This window comes from Ictidomys tridecemlineatus, chromosome 1 (genome assembly GCF_052094955.1).
Source record: "Ictidomys tridecemlineatus isolate mIctTri1 chromosome 1, mIctTri1.hap1, whole genome shotgun sequence".
NCBI lineage: Eukaryota > Metazoa > Chordata > Mammalia > Rodentia > Sciuridae > Ictidomys > Ictidomys tridecemlineatus.
This window is the reverse complement of record NC_135477.1, coordinates 11,079,801-11,098,953: the sequence shown is the minus strand read 5'-3', so window position 1 is coordinate 11,098,953 and position 19,153 is coordinate 11,079,801. Positions and strand designations below refer to the sequence as shown.

The 19,153-nt window shown below is 42.0% G+C and overlaps 1 long non-coding RNA gene across 1 annotated transcript; it reads left to right on the top strand.

The window, feature by feature from the left end:
* The first annotated feature begins 7 nt into the window (after positions 1 to 7).
* On the top strand, positions 8 to 11,754 carry LOC144375802 (uncharacterized). Its single transcript, XR_013435678.1, has 4 exons — positions 8 to 843; positions 5,757 to 6,093; positions 9,856 to 10,002; positions 11,561 to 11,754. It is a non-coding gene; the product is annotated as an uncharacterized LOC144375802 (long non-coding RNA).
* The last annotated feature ends 7,399 nt before the right edge of the window (positions 11,755 to 19,153 follow it).

The window sequence follows — 19,153 nt, the reverse complement described above, 5'->3', positions numbered from 1 at the left end:
GGCCGAGGTTCTCGCGTGCATTGTCCCCGGGAGGGAGCCATGTTTCCTCCTCCCGGGCACTCCCAGATGGCGGTCGGGGGCGCTGGGCCTAAGCGGACCAGAGCCAGGTGGTCTGCAAAGCCAGCTGGAGACGGACGCCAGGAAGGAGCTGGACCCCGACAGGACTGTCTACTGGACCGCCGCCCCGCGTCGCACCAGCAGGCAGCAGAGGGAGTAAGGCCCGTACGAGGGTTCCGATCCACGCCTCCACCCCCAGTCGCTGGGAGTGAGAAGGAAACCGTGCCAGACCCGGGCCAGGACGGCGAATGAGGCCGAAGCGACCTCGGCTCTGGGCGCAGCCCGGGCAGGAGGCAGCAGGCCTGGGCCCTCGACCTCCGAGGCCTCGGGCTGCCCCACGCCGGCGCTCCCCGACACCCTACTCACCGTTGGCGCGTTTGAGGGCATTTTCCGGCCTCTGGAAATAGGCCGGCATCTTGGCGGCAGGCGCGGCTCACCCGGCGTCAGCGAACTCCCTAGCGGCCCGGGCCGGGAGAAAAGACGAAGGGGAACGAGCGCGAGAGTCCACGCGCCTCGCCAGCAGTCGCCCGCGCCCAGCCGGCCAGAGACGGAAAGGAAGGAGCCACGTGACCCCCGCGCGGCGGCACCGCCGCCACCTAAGCCCCGGATGTAGGGGCGGGACTCCGCGCGTGCCACGCCCCTCCCTGCGCGCTGCCGTCACGCGCGCCGGCTGACGTGGCAGAGACTGTGGCGATTTCCGCGCGCGCTGGGACGGAGGCGCGCATGGGTCGTTAGGGAAATGATTCCCAGACCTTCCCTACTCGAGCGAGGGTCAGGGTGGGAAAGGTGAGTCTGGGTCCAGAGGCTCTGCAAGGACACAAGGCAGGCGCGTACACACGATTTCATTTCCAACACAATTTGTGCGGACTCATGCTAAGTTGCCAACAGGCCCCGTCAGCGAGGCTAAGTGAAAATGCTGAGTTTATTTAAGGGGAATGTGTTGAGCAGGCTTCGTTAGCCCAGTGCTGCTCCCCACCGGGAAATAGCGGTGGCACGTCCTCAACGAACAAGCCTGGGGAGGTGGGGGGGCGCGGTGAAGAACAAACGAGCAGTTATTTCGTAACTTGGTAAAATAAAGTTGGTGTCACAAGGATTGCCTGGGAAATGGAGGCTCCCCGAGGTGGCGAGCAGGGACAGAGCAACCTGTCATAGAGCAAAAGCCCTGGAGCAGAACAGGCTTGCATGTTTGAAAATACATGAGTGTCGTCGCTTTTACATATGGGGCACGTCACAAACAAACCTGAGAGAAATGTGTGTTAGTGGGGAAAAAAATTATAATGCTCACAGATTAAACCGAATCAAATTCTCAAGCCCTTGGTATGAAATTAAGATGAATTCAGAAGGAAATGTAGAAAGCTGTGGAATAATCTTTGCAAGAGTATTGCACATCTTGTAATAATAGGCGGAATATGTGAATTAGTGAAGGGAAACTACATCAATAAATGAGGAAAACAATACACATAACAAGCATTTTTCATTCCTTCTCCTCAAAGAGGTGTTTTTATTATTATCTAACTAAATTTATTGCTATAAAGAAAGAAAATTTGGAAAATGCAATCCTAGACCAAAAATTAAATGCTTTTTTTTTAAGGCTATTTTTAAATTAGTGTCAGAGGTATTCTTTCTCCAAAATGCTTAGATCATTGTATATGCATTGGCTTAGTTGGCCCCCAAAATAAGAGCCAGTCAGGGGTTATATAAAAGCCCCACAAGTTCTAAGAAGCTATAGGAACTGTTTTATAGGCAAGATCAAGGGACTTGTTTGTGTATATTATAATTAAGTCAAAATTAAAGAGTCAAACATAAAAGCAAATAGTTCTTTCATGTGTTTTATTTAAAAAAAAGAAAACCTACTTAGTAGACCATAGAAAGATGCAAACTGAATAAAATGAAACCTGGCTTAAATATCAGAACATGCTTTCCAACATTCTTGACTTTCTATTATCATACCTCAAAGAAAATGGCAAACTGGAATCATTTATTATTATTTGGTAAACCTGAAAGCAAACAAACACTAAAAAGTTGAGGAGTAAAGTAAAATCCAATATTCCTACACATTGATTTTTTTCCCTTTCAAATTATTTAAAGTATATAAAGCATTTGGTAATATAATAGATAATAATTATGTAAGTGCAATAAAATTATTTAGAATCTAAGGCTGGGCACAGTGGCTCTAGCCTCCAGCAGCTCAGGAGGCTGAAGTGGAGAATCACTTGAATCCAGCCTGAGCAACATACTCTATCTCAAATAAAAAAAGTATTTAGCACTGTTTTTATAAATGAGTAAAGGCATAATGTCAATTTTCAGGATATTACGTATTAGGGTCAACCAATAGTTCCAACTTATTTGGAACCATCTAAGAGCCATAATGTTGAATGCTATAGATTTAAAAGAAAAAAAAAAGTGCAAGAGTTAATGATTCCCACCAAGGCACATGCCTGTAGCTTGGCTTGGAGACTGGGACTGGAGGTGAGTTAAAAGCCAGCCTCAGCAATTTAGCAAGGCCCTGTCTCAAAAAAAAAGTGAATAAAATGAATAAAAAGGTCTGGGGATGTGTCTTAGTAGTTAAGTACGGCTAGATTCAATCCCTATCAAAAAAAGAAGAGTTAGTGATTCCCTAGTTGACAATGGGGACACAATGAGAGTGAAGATGGGGTCTAATTTGACCAGGAGAAAACCATAATTATTTGCTGTTGCTCATTTAGTAGAAAACAGTCAAATTGAATATGATGGAAAATATTCTAAGCATGCTAAAAGGAAGTAGTCAGACTGAAGATTTTTATCCTAGTCAAGTTACTTTTGTAGTACATGTGATTGATAATTTCTCTAATACAATGTTTTACGGGTTTAATACAATGTTTTAGGGTTTTTTTCCTTTTCTGTGGTTTGTTTGTGGTACTGGGGATTGAACTCAGGGTCTCACATACGGCTAGGTAAGCACTCTACCTCTGACCTATGTCCCCAGCAATTTTTTATTTTTTATTTTGAGACAGGGTTTCAAATTACCTTGCTGGCCTTGAAGTTGCCATGCTCCTATGCTCAGCCTCCCTAGTAGCTGGGATTACAGGCATGTACCATCATGCTGGGTTTATTTCAAGGTTTATGTTCCTGCCCTAGTGGAGTAAAGATTCCCCAAAAACCAGTTGTTAGAGACATTATAAAGGCACTATTTTTGCAACATAATATCAAACAGGTTTAAAACAAGTATTATAAAATAAGTGTGGTGTTGCACTCCTGTAATCCTAGCTCCCGGGGCGGCTGAGCCAAGATGATCGCAAGTTTGAGGCCAAGCCTCACCAAGATCCTATCTCAAAAAGGGCTGGGAATGTAGCTCAGTGGTAAAGTGCTCCTAGGTTCAATCATCAGTATCAAATATGTTCTGCAATTTACAGGGTAGTCAGATTGATGAACATAACGAATTTCAGAGAGATAAGCTGTGACTCGCAGTAATACATTCATTTAACAAACCTTTATCAAGTGCATACCATGTACCAGGCATGGTAGTTACACCTCCCATGATACCTGGTAAGTATGTGAGTGATAGAAATGAATGCGACATACTAGCTTCCTGCCTTCCAGGACTTTGGAGTCTTAGGGAAAAACTAGTCTTCAAACATTGCAGAAGCTCCATGAAGAGACACACCACTGTGATAAAGGCCCCATGCATCTCTCAGCCCTTCTCGCCACACTGTCTTTCAGTGTTCTAGACAGCTTCTCCAACTTGATGTATGCCATCAATTCACTTGGAACATTTTTCACCATCACCTATTCTTTGCTCTTATATTGGGTTCCACTTAAATGTCAATTCACAATTCTTTCTTGGCCCCCAGATTAGCTTAGATGCCAAGGCAATAAGCACCAATAACATCTTATCTTACCCCTGCTCATTCTAAGCTCAGAGTGAAAATAATCAAATTTGTAATTCTTACTACTAAATCTTCCATGCATGACAGAACAAGGAGCAGATATTCTATTCTAAAAAATATAGGAGAGAAAAATGAATGATTGCCCATACATTTATATAAGATAACTTCTCACTGTATCTGTGAGGAAGTAAGAACACGTTTGAAATCCAATGTGTCTTTCTAGTTCATGGAGCATCTACCCAGCTACTGTGAGCTCCCAAGTATATACCAAAGCACCAGTACACAAATATTAATGAAGAAACAGTAATGTTCCTCACTCAAAGCTTCTAATTGCACTGGTTCTGAGTCTGGATACACCAAAGTCCATTTGTGATTTTCTAAGGACATCATTCAACAATATCATGCTTTCCTACACCTAAGTATCCCTTCCCTTCCTCCCATCCCACTCACACTAACCTCACTGACTGCTGCCAATACTTCAAGCCTCAGCCCAAAAAAACCTTTCTCTGCAAAGCCTTTCAAACTTCAGGGCAACTTAGCTGCCCCTTTGCCTATGTTCTTCAATCACGCCACTATTTATTCCACCACTGGCCCCATCTGTGGGCACCCTGCCAACCCAGCAGCCTTCTCAAGGAGTGACTGAATCCTTATCTCAAACAACTGACTCCTAGAGACAAGATGAGGAACCAAGAAGCTCTTCCCACTAGCTAGCTCCAATCATTCTCTTAAACTCCTCCCTTAAACTCTGACCTTTAAAGATCATACTGTGGTCAAGCTGGAACCCCTGCTACCCTTCTGAATCATTGCCTTTATAGGGTCTTCAGATCACAGACCACATCCTCCATTCCTTGACTCAGTTCTTGCTCCTGTCACTCTTGGCAACACTAATGTCATAATTATTGGTGATTTCCTTTTTATTTAGATGATCCAACATCCTGGCCACTTCACCTTCACAGTTGTGTCCTCTGCCTTATCTCAGCCACTCACACATGAGGTCATACCTAGAGTCTGGAACAGGAATTGTCAAACTCTGCAAAGGCCAGATAGCTTTGTGAGCCAGGGAGTAATGTCTAATGTCTTCAATTATTTGACCAGGTGCTCTTGCTGAAAGGATAACTGTCAGTGTGCCCCCCCCTTACACTTTAAAATGTAGAGATCATTCTTAAATTGTACAAAAAACAGCATCAGGCTAGATTTGGCCCACAGGCCATAGTTTGCTGACCCCTACACTAGACCTTGTCATGCCTACAATCTCAGTTTCCAAAATCTTGATTTCAAGCATCTCAGCTTCTGGCCACCAACTCGTATATTTTTTACACCTGAACTCCAACAACCCTTCTGCTTCACAGGGACTTGTAATCTATTCATCAATTCTGTGTTCCTAACTGGGACAAAGTAATCCCAACTACTTGGGAGGCTGAGGTAGGACGATTATGAGTTCAAGGCCAGCCTGGGCAGCATTACAAGACCCTGTCTCAAAAAAGTAAAAGAAAAAATCTACATCTCCCATATTTCCTCCTTTCCTGACTTAGATTTGATTCCTTTCTTGCTCCTCTCTCCCTTTATTGTAATCACCTGGCAAACTTCCAACCCCAGTCAAATCCCACCTTTATCTATTTTTTCCTACATCCTATTTTGGCCAGAGAAAGACATACAACCTTGGTGGCATGTCTGGCTTTGAATTAAGACTACAAGCCTCAAGGAGCACCTTGTTGATGAAGGAGCTGTCAAACTATAGGGGTTCAACCCCTCCATTGCCTTGATGCACCCTTCAGTTGGCTTCCAGGATGACCCTTTTCTGATTTTGATTTTTTTTCCAATCTTTGCTGACAGCTGCTCACCTGTGTGTCCACCATGCTCTGAACTTTGAAGTTGAACTATTCCAGGACTCAAGCCTCTGGATCCTGCCCTCCTCCAGCTACAGTCATCTCTCAGTTCTAGATCATGGCTTTCAAAATCAACTCTACACAAAAGTGTATTGCCAGCCTTGACCTCTCTCCTAAAAGCCAGACCTGTAACACCTGATGCCCATTTCACACATCAGCTAAGTACTGAATACACTGTATGCTCATAACCTGCTCCCAACCAGACTCCTGGTTTCCTGTCTCCACTATTCTCCTGTCACCTTCTCCATGTTAATTATGGCAACCTCATTCTCCCACTTGCTCAGGTAAAAAATACTGGGAACATCCTTGACTTTTTCTAATATATCCCCACCTCTAATCAAACCACCCAACAGACCCCATATCTATGACCTCCATGGCTACCACATGGTTGGAGTCATGCCAGGTGATTACTCCTTTTTATCCAAGATGAAATAGCTTGCTAACTTATCTGTTAACTTCTTGGCCCTCTTCTCTTTACTCTGCATATAGCAAATAGAGGAACTCTTTTCAAACAAAAATGAGATTAGAGTCCCCTGATCAAGACCCTATAGTTTGACAGCTCACTTAGTGAAAGTCCTCACAATGGCACGCACAGTCTGTCCCTACAGTGTCTCCCCTGTGATTTATTATTTTCCCACCACCACAATGTCACCTTTTTAATGAGGTCTTCTCTCATCTCTTATTTATTTAGGTTCTAGGGATTGAACCCAGGGCCACTTTACCATCAAGCTACATCCCCAATCCCTGCCCCTTTTTTGCTTTTTATTTTATTTTGAGAGAGAGTCTCACTAAGTTGCCCAGGTTGGCCTGAAACTTGCAATCATCCTTCCTTAGCCTCCTGATTTTCGGGATTACAGGCATGCACCACCACACCAGTCTGGTTCCCACACCTCTTTAAATTATTAAAGTAGGGGGCTGGGGATGTGGCTCAAGCGGTATTGTGCTCGCCTGGCATGCGTGCAGCCCGGGTTCGATCCTCAGCACCACATACCAACAAAGATGTTGTGTCCACAGAGAACTAAAAAATAAATATTAAAAATTCTCTCTCTCACTCTCTCTCCTCTCTCACTCTCTTTAAAAAAAAATTATTAAAGTAGTAATAGCTTCCCTTTCTCCATACTTCCTAGCACTCTTTTTTAAATATTTACTCTTTTTTTTTTTTGGTTGTAGGACACAATACCTTTATTTTATTTACTTATTTTTATGTGGTGCTGAGGATCGAACCCAGTGCCTCACGTGTGCTAAGCAAGTGCTCTACCCCTGAGCCACAACCCCAGCCCCAAGAACCCCTTTTAAAAAAATTTTTTTAGTTGAATATGGACACAATACCTTTCTTTTACTTATTTACCTAATTTATGCGGTGCTGAGGATCGAACCCAGTACCTCATGTGTGCAAGGCAAGTGCTCTACCTCTGAGCCACAACCCCAATATCCCTAACACCCTTTTTTAATTTTCCTTTATAGTACTTATCACCATCTGACCCCCAAATATTTTATTTATTGTCCATCCCAGTAGAATATATAAGCTTAATTAAGGCAAGGGGTTTTATGTCCATTTTGTTCTCTGCTGTTTTTGTAACACCTATAATAGTACCTGGCACATAATAAGCCTTCAGTAAATATTTGCTGCATGGATGATCTAGTTGATTAAAAGAAACCTCCTAAACCAGGCATGGTGTGCACTTTAATTCCAGCTATCTGGGATGCTGACCCTATAGGATCGCTTAAGCCCATGATTTGAAGACCAGCCTAGGCAACACAGCAAGACCCTGTCTCAAAACAAAACAAAACAAAAAGCCTCCTATATTATGATTGACAATTTGCATATTGATCTCCCTTGAAGGTGACAACTGGGACAGCTCATCATTGTGCACAGACAGTGCCTGGTATGTGGTCAACACACAGAAGGTGTTTGTTCAGTGTGTGTTTCAGAGCCCCTTAATCATTCCAACTTCAAGATAACAAGGTCCAGGCTGTGTGCGCGCAGAGGACAGAGCTAGCTCGCAGTAAACACCTCTTTGCTGCTTACATCGATCTTGGTCTCTGGTGGTCTTTTAGGGGTCCCAAATTCAAGCATAACATATGGGGGCTCATCCAGGATCCCCCTTATAAGCCTACCCAGACACCTCGATCAAGAGGTGATGAAAACTCGGCTGGTATACAAGTCTTTTAGGTAGAAGCTTTAAAAGAGCATTATATCAAGCTGGTGTTCTAAAGTTGTATGAAGCACCCATCCCCAGATGACAATCTGTTTTTCCCCAACCAGACTTCAAATGGAACTGACTTCTAAAAGGGAACTCACGTCCCCTACATCGTTCACCTAGTCGTTGAGCCCCCTCACGTTCAACACCCCCTTTCAGCTCTGAAGCAGCCAGAATGAGCCCTCGCCCCTTCTCCTTACAGCAATAAGGAGTTCCTAAAATTAGAGGGGTGAATGAAGCCAGAAATAGTTAGTGTAATTAGATACATCAAGTCAGATTGGATCTAAGAGGCCAATTTTGAGTGAGTTTGGGAAGTTGAAGACTGTCCCCTGAGGGTTACTGTTTACCAAGATGTAGAGCCTGCCCAATAGACCCCAACTGAGGGAAACATGTTTGGTTCCCAAGTTCCAGACAAAGGGGGGAATGAAAAACCAGCCTCTACCTCAGAGCAAAGCCTGTCCAAGAAAGGGAGCATGACCCTTGTCCTTGGAAAAACCCACAGAACACTCCTAGGCACATACCCACCCTGCTGAGTTGTTTATCTTCAAATAACAGGAGAGATCTGATGCCTCAGGTGTCCCTGACTCAGTCAGGCTAGGTGAAGACCCATAGCAACCACCAATCAGCATGAGACAGGGAAAATACCTGGGATGCCAGATGACCCTCCCAGTAGTTTATGGTGGTTGATAACGTGTTGGGAAACCATGTAGTTCAGCATATACTCCCCTCATGGCTTAAACTAATCAGTTCAAAGGAATCCCCTCTTGTACTAACCAATCACCCTTACCCAACATGTGCCCCGCCAGTGAATGTGCAAATCATGTTTTAGAGTTGTTTTATGATTTTCCCGCAGTGTGTGATGATTTGCTAAGAGATGCTATGATGTATGTGAAGTCCCTGCCTTCCCCAAAGAGTGTATAAAACTGCTGCAAATCCTGAGCTCGGGGCCTCTCACCATCACCAGTTGCTATGTGCGCCTGGAGGACTCTGCTAGCTCTCAATAAACACCTCTTTGCTGCTTACATTAAAAAAAAAAAAAAAAAAAGATAACAAGATCCAAAATCTTATAGCCTTGCATTCTTTCTTTCTTTTTTTTTTTTTTTTTAATTTTTAGCTGTAGATGGACACCTTTATTTATTTATTTTTTATGTGGTGCTGAGGATCAAACCCAGTGCCTCACACATGCTAGGCCAGCGCTCTGTCACTGAGCCACAACCCCAGCCCTAGCTTTGCATTCTTAATCATGACAGTGTCCAGATGGGGTTGAAATCTTTTCAACAGGGATATAACAAGGGCAGAGGGGAGCACATTGTGCCTGGCAATTCTCATTGGATCTTTGAGTTCTGGAAATTTACAGCAGGAAAATTGGAATGCAAATTCAATTGAATGTATTTTTAGCAGAAACATATCCTGTCAGTGTTAACTACTTATTGAGGGAAATGCATCTTACGCTCAGCTGTCTTCATCCATTAACATTCTGTAGGTCTTAGGAGAAGGCTGAGGGAAAAAGGGGGAACATGTTTATGAGAACTGGTACATGAGACTGCTCCCTAATTTGTTCATTGAGTAACACTTGTCACTGTTGACAAGCCACGAAGCCCAGCTTCTGCTTGGGGTTTTGGGAGGCCATGTCCAAAGCTATACTAACCAACTAAGACACAAAAGTGGAGTGAGTAAGACTGTGCATAGAGGTTCAGGGTGTGGTTTGAAAACAAGCTTCTCTGTTAAGTATGTTAAACGTGATTACAAGGAAATGTGGAGACACAGGACGTGAGCTTTTGTGTTAGTTAGGCAGAGATTAGATGATATTTGCATGGACCTTTTCCTTGTATTATCTTTTCACAGAGCAACTTTAAGTGGCATCTCCTCAGAGAACCCTTACCTAACAATCTGAATCTGAAGACCATGCTGTTGGAATTCCTGCAGAGCACTCACAGTTAACTGATAGTTTTCTTCATTTCCTTGATTACTGTTGTCTCATCACAGTAGACGGTAAGTTTTAAGGGGTCAAGTTTGGTTCACTTTTGTGTCTTGCCTGGTACAGAGCACTCACTCCATACATAATGTGATATATGAATAAACAAAAGGAGTGAAGATTGTAGTGGACAGAATTCTAAGATGTCTCCAACATTCCCATCCTCTGTTGTACAGGGGGGTTCCCATGCCCTACCTAATCCCTGGGGATTAGGTTATGTTTTATGTTATGGTTGACTTTAAGAAGGGGAGATTGGGGGCTGATTTGTGGCTCAGTGGTAGAGCACACACCTAGCATGTGCAAGGTGCTGGGTTCGATCCTCAGCACCACATAAAAGTAAATAAAAAATAAAGATATTATGTCCAACTACAACTAAAAAAAAAAAGAAGAAGAAGAAGAAGAAGAAGAAGGGGAGATTACTTGAGCAGGCCTAACCAATCACAAGAGCTTTTAAATCTGGGCCAATAGGTCATCTGAGCTTATGGAAGGAAGAGATGCCAAGCAGCATCAATAGTACATGAAGGGAGCTCAGTGACAGGGAACTGCAGGTAATCTGGAAAGACTGAGGGTGACCAACAGCCTTCCAGAGAAACAAAGATTTCCTTCCCACAACCACAAGGACCTGAATTCTATCAATATTCTGAGCTTCGAACTCCTTCCTGGAGCTTCCAGGGAGGAATGCAGCCTAGCTTTCACCTCGATTCTAGCCTAGCAAGACCCTAAGCAGAAAACCCAGTCATGTTGTACTTGGACCACTGACCCATAGAACTGGGAACTCATGAGCAGGTATTGCTTTAAGCCTCTAGTTTGTTAATTTGTTATGTAGCAATAGGAAAACAAATATAGAGAAACAGTTTTCTCAATTAATTCTTAGAGAAACAACAGTGAAATGCTAATAGAATTTAAAATTCTAAAGCTACTTTGCTCAGGGATGTAGCACAGTGGCAGAGCACTTGTCTAATATATATGAGGCTCTGACTCCATCCCCAGCACTGCAAAAAGAAAAAAAATAAAAGTTTAGAACTACCTTGCCTTGTGTGACATGAAAAAGAAGGCACCATTCAATGGAGGAAAAGGTCTAGACTGAGTAAGGCTACAAATTCAGACTGCTCAAGCAAAAACCTTACAGGGAAGCTGAGTTGAAGAACATGTGATTGGGGTTTATATTGAATTCCACCTATGGAAAATGTGGGGGTCCCTCGTCCACATGACCAGACAGGTTTGGGCATTTTCTAAATCTGCTCTAGTACCAACAACTACTTACTCTTTTCTGTGGATCAAGGAGCCAGCAGGCGGTGCAGTATATTATTGACAAGGCAGATTTGGGACTGATGTCCTTAGGAAAGCCTGCTGGTGAGATAGGCTCTTGACTGGTGACTGGGAGCTTAGATTTCAGCAATGGTCCACCATTCCCAGAACCCACAAGAGTGTTGACTTTCCTAAACTATGTGTATAAATTATGGGGTTCATGCTGAGAATCAGGAATTTAGGTAGGTGCTAGGCAGGGGGTTGCCTGCATGACTGGTCCCCAATAAAATCTGGCGCTGAGTTCTAATGAGCTTCTCTGGTCAACAGCATTAACAAGCGTTGTCACAACTTGTTGCTGGCATCCTGTGGGACTCCACTGGGAGAGGACTCTTGAAGCATGGGCCTAATTTTCTCTGGGCATCAACCCTGTCACCTTTTCCCCTTGCTTTTGGAGATTGGGGGCTGAGGTTGTGGCTCAGTGGTAGAGCGATGTAATAAACCATATCCATGAATACCATGAATACAGCTGCATGTTGAATCCTATGAGTCCTTTAAACAAATCATCGAATCTGGGGTGGTCTCTCCTTATCTACAAATGTTGCATAAAGATTTTTCCTGATTCAAGCCTTTATTAGGGAAGCACAGAGAAGAATATGATTACTCCCACTTAATCACAAGCACAGAACATCATCATGAGTGAGGTTTTGCAGCTAAGATGGAATTTGAACTCAGTCTGATTCCCATGCCCCAGTCTGTAACAGCACAGAGATCAGTCTTGAAGCTAAAGTTGGATGGGAATGCCTCCTTTCTCCCTCTCTCCACCTACTCCTTTCTCCTAAACTATGGCGAACCTGTCTGGCAGGTCTGACAACACAAACTGATGAAATAGGAGGGAGGGAGACATCATTTCCAGTCATCCCCTTCCTATAAACAGTGTCTCCACAGCTGGCCTTATGGCCTACCCCTAGGAGCCACTCAGCCTTCATTATCCTCCCCCTCCTTACACCTACCACCATCTCCCTCAAATCCTTTGTTTCCTTCTCCTTCTCCCTCATTTATTTTCTGAATTCTTAGTATGTGCCAGAGACAAAGTTAGCACCTATAGGCCTTGGCCACATGAGCCTGCTCCCTAACTTATTCATTGAGGAACTATTGAGTGCCTACCCTGGGGCAAGGACAAGGAGCAAGGAGAGGCAATAAATCCAACACTTCTATTCCATTCCAATCCTGAGACTCTTTACCTTTTTCTCTCACATTTGGATGTCTAGTTCTGAATTTCCAAAAGCAATAAAACTTTCCATGACTTCCCTCTCCCCTTCTGTTTTTCAGCCTGATTAGGAGAAAATTTCAGACAAGAAATCTGCTTTGATCACCTCTGTATCCATCTCCCTAGCCTTTAGCTATGTCACAGACTGTTTTATGAATGTTTGCACAGTGCACATCATGCAAGGGAAATTGTTATACTAACCCTGTGTTCTTGCAAATTTAGTGAAAAATTATTCCCCAAGCCCAAATACCACACAAAATTATTTTGAGATAAATGTGTCTCTGTGAGATTCAGTCAATGACCTTGATAATGTGAAAAGAATAGTAGATCTGGGGTATATGGATTTAACATATTCTCTCATATTTTTTATTTGCCTTATTTCATTGAATCTAGAAATGCCATTAATGGTGAAGCATCATTATTGTACATACCACTAAAGGGAAAAAAACCTGATACCAATTGTAATTATAAAATGCATTGCAGTTTTTGAGAATATTTAATTTGAACTACTGAAAACAATCAAATACTGTATTTTGAAATTTTGAATTATAAATAAAAGGGGGAAGGAAAAATTGATGAAGTTTTGCCCAACTCAAGAAAACACTTGAGGCTGGGGATGTAGCTCAGTGCTCACCTAGCATGCGTGAGGCACTGGGTTCGATTCTCAGTACCACATAAAAATAAAATAGAGATACTGTGTCCACCTAAAGCTAAAAATAAATAAATAAATAAATATTTAAAAAAGAAAACACTCTGACGGGGATGTAGCTTAGTGATAGCTCACATGCCTTAGCACATTAGAGGTCCTAAGTTTTATGCCTAGAAAACTGAAAAGAAAGAAAAGATAAAAGGAGGGAAGGAATGGAGGGAGGAAGGAAGGAAAGAAGAAAGAAAGAAAATGCTATTAGCAAATGAGTTTTTTCCAAAGTTTTTCTATGGTATCTTTATAGGCACAGAGTCCAAATAGTGTATTTAATATATATCTGTATTAAATATAAACTTTAAATATTTGTAAATATTTATATTTGAATTCTTATTATACAGTTCATATATGAATATATTCTCATTTTATTTTTTTTTATTTTTATTTTTTAAAGAGAGAGTGAGGGGGGGGAGAGAGAGAGAGAGAGAGAGAGAGAGAGAGAGAGAGAGAGAGAGAGAGAGAATTTTAATATTTTATTTCTTAGTTCTCTGCAGACACAACATCTTTGTTGGTATGTGGTGCTGAGGATCGAACCCGGGCCGCACGCATGCCAGACGGGCGCGCTACCGCTTGAGCCACATCCCCAGCCCCAATATATATTCTCATTTTAAAAGGTTGGAAAACTGTGGGGGTGCACACTCCAAACTTTACTTCACACCATTTCCCCACATGCTTCCTCTGAGGAAGTTTGGCGTATGGTTACCTCATCCTACAAATAACCAGATCAGTTTAGGATTTTGCTTGTACATGGGTTTATAGTAAGTTAGTAAATACATGTCTGTTACTGGACTACAGTCTAGGCTGCTGGCCATTTGAAAGCCAATATTTGGGAGACAAGAGTTTGAAGAAATTAGGCTTATTCAAGGGCCAGCATCTTGAGAGATGGAGGGGCTGTCACCCTCAAAGCTTCATCTTGGAGGACTCAGGAGCACATGGGGCTTTCATAGGGAGGATAAGGAAAAGCTGGACAGGAAGGTCCATCTGAGGAGGGTCTTCATCATCCCAGACATGCATCTCTTTCTTCTTTGGCATATCACTATGAAACTTGATCTCCTGAGGCTTCTGTAGTCATTTTAAGGGAAACATATTACTTCCGGGCAAGTTAAATCTCACGGCAATTTACATACTTTGTGTTAGTTAATGCACTGGGTTAAAAGAACAAGTTATCTGAAGGTCAGCAGATATCCTGGGCTCTCCAAATATAAAGAAAGATTACTTAGCAACTAATACCTTGGCCATTTAGGTGGGACTTCTCTCTAGAATTACGAATGCTGGGTAAGAAGGAAAGAGGCATGTTTGCCAAAGTTAGGGAGAGGAAGAACCCTGCAGAAAGGCAAAGGGAAGAGAAGGGAAGTAAAGGACAACTCCCAAAGTGTCAGTCACTGTTACAGTCTCCTACATAGTTTCATAGCATTCTACAGTATGAAATGTAGCCTCTTTTTTTTTTTTTTTTTTTTGTACTAGAGATTTAAAGCAAGGGCACTTTACCACTGGGCCACATACCCAGCCTTTTTTTTCCTTTCTTTTTTTTTTTTTTTTTTAAAGAGAGAGTGAGGGGGAGAGAGAGAGAGAGAGAGAGAGAGAGAGAGAGAGAGAGAGAGAGAGAGAGAATTTTTAATATTTATTTTTTAGTTCTTGGCGGACACAACATCTTTGTTGGTATGTGGTGCTGAGGATCGAACCCGGGCCCCAACGCATGCCAGACGAGTGCGCTACCACTTGAGCCACATCGCCAGCCCCTTTTTCTTTTCTTTTTTGAGACAAATTCTCACTATTTTGCTTAGGGCCTCGCTAAGTTGCTGAGGTTGGTCTTGAACTTGCAATTCAATACTCCTGTCTCAGTTGCTGGGATTACAGGCCTGTGCCACCACACCCATCTGTATCATAATTTTAAAAAGTTTATTCATTAATGTATTATTTAGGTAATCCTCACATTTTTAAAGTTACCAGTAGTACTGCATAAACACCATTGGCCAAGCATTTTTGTATGCTTGATTATTTCTTAAAAGTAATTGTGGGAGTCAGGCCCCTGCAATTCACTGATAATAAGACAGATAGATACTTTAGAATTTACTAGGAAAAATAAAAGTAATATGACTTTAATTGCATGTTGAGTATGTGGCAGTTCATACTGATCTCACTAGGAAATGACTAGTTGTATTTAATACAGGTTTTATGCATTTAAAGAAAATATGTTAATTAATGAAGACTTTTTAGAAGATAGAGTATCTATATCTATTAAAATTTATAAGTGCATACCCAGCTGAGTGTGGAGGCACAGACCTGTAATTCCAGCGGCTTGGGAGGCTGAGCAGGAGGATCAAAAGTTTGAAACCAGCCTCAGTGAGACTCTGTCTCTAAATAAAATACGAAATAGGGCTGAGGATGTGGCTCAGTGGTCAAGTGCCCCTGAGTTCAATCCCCGGCACAAAAAAAAAAAAGTGCATGCCCAGCAATTTACTTTTTAAAAAATTGAGATAGGTCTCACTAAGTTACCCAGGCTGGCCTTGAACCTGCAGTCCTACTGCAGCAGCCTCCAGAGTAGCTGGGATTACAGGAATGCTCCTCCATGTCCAGCATATTTCTTAAGGGTTTGTTTCTAATTGTCACATGCTATGGTCTCTTACCAAAATTCATATGTTGAAATCCTAAACCCTAAATTGATGGTATTAGAATGTGGGGCCTTTTGAAGTTAATTAGATCATGAAAGTGGGGCCTCCCGTGAATATAAGCTTATAAATAGGCCTGGGAGAGATCTCTCAATCTTCTGCTACGTGATGTTACAGTGAGCAGACAGCTGTATATGAAGAAATGTGCTTTTATCAGACACTAAATCTGCTGACACCTTGATCTTGGACTTCCCAGCCTGCAGAACTGTAAGAAATAAATTTCTATTGTTTAGAAGCCACCTAGTTTATGGTATATTGTTATAACAGATTGAAGGGACTAAGGCATTCCAGAGCCCCAGGGTTTACTCTTTGGCCATCAAACAAATCCAAGTAGATTATGAAGTAAGTTCTGGATCATTCCACTTCCATTTGAGACTAACTATCACAGCCTCACAGATCACTGTGGAAGATTGTCTGTGGTCTGGGCCCCAGTATTTTTACTCAGAGCATAGATACTTCTGCTGGTTCTTGGAGGAGGATGGAAGATCTCACTGACTCACTGATAAACTCTGTAAACCAGGACTTTTGATCTGGCCCCTATGCCCAGACTATGCAAGGGGTGGGGGCTAACTACCCCAGGAACAGCAGATCAGGACTGGTTCCAAGGTCCACTATTCCACACATGTCTCTTGTCACCTTTTCTCCTTGGAGGTATTGGAATCACCTAGTGAGTCTAGCACATTTCCTCTTAAAACCCTCTAAACACAAAATAATGTGATTGTAGATCTTAATTCCAGACAAGGGAATGTTCATGGGAGACTATCTAAGTGAAAGCAAGGGTTCAACTCTTTACTGCAGAGAGAAGAAGGGGCTACCTTTAATGATTCAAAGTTTTTGTTTGTAGCTGCTCTTTTGCAAAAGAGGAGGGGAAAACCCCACAGAAATACAATCTCTGGCCAGGCTCCACATATCTAATATAAATTGCCTAAGAGCCTATGCTTGGTTGGCTGGGGCAATCATAACAAGAAGCTAGAAGCCTGAGACCAGAGTATGTTGTCAGGTTTCTGTGGCCCTCCACTTGGCTTGCAGCAGCCACCAGGAGGTGGCTGTCTCTTGTGTTTATGTTTCTTCTTATCATAAGGTCACTTTGTTAGATTGGATTAGGGGACACCCCAATGGCTTTCTTTTAACTTAATCACCTCTCTAAAGGCCTTGTCTCAAATACAGTCATATTCTGAGGTACTGGGTGTGAGAGTTTCAAAATAAATTTTGAAGGGACACAATTCAGCCTATAACAGTAACTGAAATATGTTAAGATTTTATAATTTTCCTGGTTGATTTGATGGTGTATTTAAAGTAGGGACTGATGCAGATTCATGTGAAGGTTAATAAAGGAAGTTCACTGGAGGGTCTATATTCCTTATAAATGCTTTGTAAAACCTTACTAAATATTGCAAAGGCCGATGATACCTGAGTACAAGTATATACTTGGCTTCCAAACTGATTCTGAATCTGCATCTCCTCAACCCCAATACTGCTTATTTTCTGTGAGAACTGGATATATAAATAGCTACTCCCTATGACAGTAAGCATAGGGAATCCAAAGGCGCATAGTTCATGGTGCTGCCCTCAGTCTAGTGGGAGAAACAGAAGAGCCATATACACACCTATGTATACTCAAATGAAAAACTGTTATCCTAGCTCTGTGGCCAAATGCTATCAAACCCTGGAAGAGGAAGAGATTAGTTTTTCCTAGGGTTGTTTTTTTAAAAATTTTTTTGAATTATTTTTTAATATTTATTTTTTAGTTTTCGGCAGACACAACATCTTTGTTTGTATGTGGTGCTGAGGATCGAATCTGGACCGCACACTTGAGCCACATCCCCAGCCCCTTGCTTAGGTTTAACACAGAAATGGCATTGAAATCTTGATGATGTCAAATTTCCCAAGGTTAAAAGCAAGTAAACTTGCACAAAATATGGCAGCATTATGATAAAAGTGGAAAACAAGAAACTAATATCCATCAAGGGACAATGGAAATAATAATCTTTTCATACACAAAATCATATCTCAACAGTTAAAATTACCAAACCAGAGTTATACGGAACTTGGATAAATGTGAATAAATCTTTTAATAAAAACATAAAGTTGAGCAAGACAAGCAAGTTGCAGACAAATACAAATGGTACACTACAGAATAGGAGCCTGTGAAGTACAGCCATCAGCCATGTGACTGGAGTCTAAGCTCTTGGGGCTATTTTCTGGCACTGCCACTTGCAAGTCCTGTGAACCTGGGCAAGTTGCATCACCTTTCATTTTCATCACCTGTAAGTTGGGAGTCAGAACAGGCCCTGCACACGGGGTGATGTGGAGATTTAAGGAAGTGATATGAATAAAACACAACAATGCCCAGCAGTCAAGAAGTGTGAGTAGCTCAGTGGCACAGCACTTGCCTAGTATGTGTGAGGCACTGGGTTCTATCCTCAGCACCACATAAAAATAAACAAAACAAAGGCATTCTGTCCATTCACAACTACAAAAAATAAATAAATTTAAAGTGAGCTACTGTTAAATTGGTGTAAAGTTTCAAAGTAAGGAAAACAATATTTTATGGGATGATATGTGTTAAAGTTTTAAAACAGGAAAATAACAACCTAACAAAATAACAGGGGAAGGGAATTGAGGAAGACTAGGGGTAGCTTTGATTTCTTTTGTGAATTCTGATGTCCTAAGTTGGTTTGTGACTACACATCTTCCTTAGAATGTGTTGAATAAAATAAAATGTATAGGAGGCCATTGTTTTGGACTAAGCTCCTGCACTAAGCCCAACAGAACACAGCAAACTAAAAGGAAATGACTCATCCTAAATGCCAAGTAATCAAACTCAACTTGAAAATGGGGCCTGTTTTCAGAAAACAGGCGATTCACAATGACCCATCAGAAGAGGCCCAATTTACCTGAGTAGCAGAGAAGGCAGAAAGAAAGCCTGTTTTAACCCCAAAATGAAATAACTTTGAAACGGCCAATCCCCTTTTGTTCTTCATTTCTGCTTTTTTCTTTTCTTTTCTTTTTCTTTTTCTGTCTATAAAGCCAGCCTCTTCTCAGCTTAAAATTCAAGCCTGTGCAGAGGCTGTTGCCTATAATTCTAGTGAGTAGAGAGGCTGAGGCAGCCTCATAAGTTGGAAGGTAGCCTGGGCAATTTAGTGAGATCCCGTTCCAAAAAAAAAAAAAAAAAAAAAAGAGGTTGTATAACACCCCTGGGTTCAATATCCAATAGCTAAACAAATCAGTAAATAAACGGTTGTGATTTTGTCTTTATAGAGAGTTGGTATTCATGTATG